Below are 1845 nucleotides of genomic sequence, written 5' to 3'. Positions count from 1 at the left end.
TGTAACCTGAGCCCCCCGCCCTCGGAGCCCGCCTGGTCCCTGCCAGTGCCCGCACCTGCCCAAGCCGGACCCCCCTCTCTGCGAGTCCCGCTTCCCGCCCCCCACCCCTAGGGCGCCGAGTGGCCTGATCGGGCGGGGCGCAGAGATGGCCCCTGCCCCCCAAACCCGGGACTGCGGCGCTGCCCCCCTCTGACCACAGGCGGGAAGGGGGGCCTCCGGCCCCTCCCCTCGGAGTTCTGCCGGAGTTGGAGGGGAGGGGGGTGTTTGCAGAGGCGCAGGCCGAGAGCCCTAGACCAAGACATGGGAGGGAGGAGGGAAAGTGGTAGAAAGGAGCAGCGAAGGGAGAAGGAGCAGCGGAGGGAGAAGGGGCACCGCGTCGGGCGTTTGGGAGTGGGGACAGGGAGGAGCCCATAGAGTTACTGAGAGTCCTAAATCTTGGAGACAAGCTAGCTGAGCCAGGTCTGAAGGGCTGCCCCGACCTGTCTATTAGCCCTTTCCTGCAGTACCTGGTCCCCAGACTCCCACCTGGACGTTCACAGCGCCTGCCCTGCACCCCTCCCCCATCCAGCTCTGCGATGAAAGCCTCCTCTGGAGTCCAGGCCGAAGTTGGCCTGAGCCGACAGCCAGGAAAGGAGCTGGTGTGTTACTGCAGAGAAGGAGACCTGTGTGAAGGTGTGGGGGGCAGGGGCAGGCCCTGGGAAGGGGACTGAAGGAGCCACAGAGGACGGAGGGAGCGGAGACTAAACGGTGCAAGCTGCCTGCTGTCGGGGGACTGTCTAGCTCCAGGCTCAGACGTGGTGTCTGCTCTTCCTGGCTGGGGTCTGGGAGTCCCCCGGGGAGTGGGCACTGCCGGCCGGGGTAGAGCAGCTTTGGCCAGAGACGGTTGGTCACTGCTGCGGCCCTGGCCAGGGATCGGGGAGGCCGATCCAGCTGGCGAGTTCTGTGAGCCGGGGAGAAGCGCCAGAATTTCCCAGTCGGCCCCCTCGCCCTCCGCTTCCCGCCTCACCTCACCTTCCCCGGTGAGCGCCCTCTCTCACCTTAGCCAAACTGCCTTCTCCCTAGGGCTTAGCTGGTCTCTTCTCTTGGTCTCCGGTGCCTCCTTTCATACCAGGGAGGAAACGTCCCCAAACAGACCTTCCTCTTGAGTGATATGGTCCCCCAAAGAACTTTAGGCAAAATGAAACTCAGAATTTGGGGTCTGACTTAACCAGAACTTTTGCCCTCCTGGGCAGTTTGGTTTCTCTGGAGCTTTCCCCCTAGAAGCTGAGAGCACTTGGAAGAAGCTACTTCTGGGCCTTAGGTTTCCACCAGGGGTCATGGGACCCCATCCCTAGCCTATCAAGCTTTGACACTTGTCCTGGTAGAGGCTGGAGCTGCAAGTGCACTGGCTGGAAAGGGAAAAAACTCATTGTTGAAGGAAATACTTCCATGCTTTGTCCAGTCTGGATGGAGATGGGGAAGAATTCAACCACTGTTTCCAGCATCTCCCCTACCTTCCAGGGGCCTTACTTGTTTGAGTCTCCATGCTCCCATTCAGGGGCTTGCATTAAGCTCTGGGCTCTTCCTCAGGCCCAATCTCTGCTAGAAGAAAGCTGTTCTCTTGCTAGCAGTGCCTCATGTCCTCTTTGGGGCTCAGAGGGTCCTATACCCTCTACCTGGAAGATAGAATGACCAAATTCCATTCATTTATCAAGACCTCCTAGGTTAAAGCCCCTCTGAGAAGCCTTCTCTGATATCTCAAGAACACAACGTCTCCCTGCCTTTCTGAATCCCCCTGGCATTTATAGCCTAAGCTACATATGTTTTTGTGTAATTTTAATTTTTTCCCCTTATATCCATTGGTCT

Source organism: Colobus angolensis, unplaced genomic scaffold, assembly GCF_000951035.1.
Source record: "Colobus angolensis palliatus isolate OR3802 unplaced genomic scaffold, Cang.pa_1.0 Scaffold151, whole genome shotgun sequence".
In the NCBI taxonomy this organism is placed as follows: Eukaryota; Metazoa; Chordata; class Mammalia; order Primates; family Cercopithecidae; genus Colobus; species Colobus angolensis.
The sequence above is the reverse complement of the archived record's forward strand: the minus strand, read 5'-3'. Positions refer to the sequence as shown.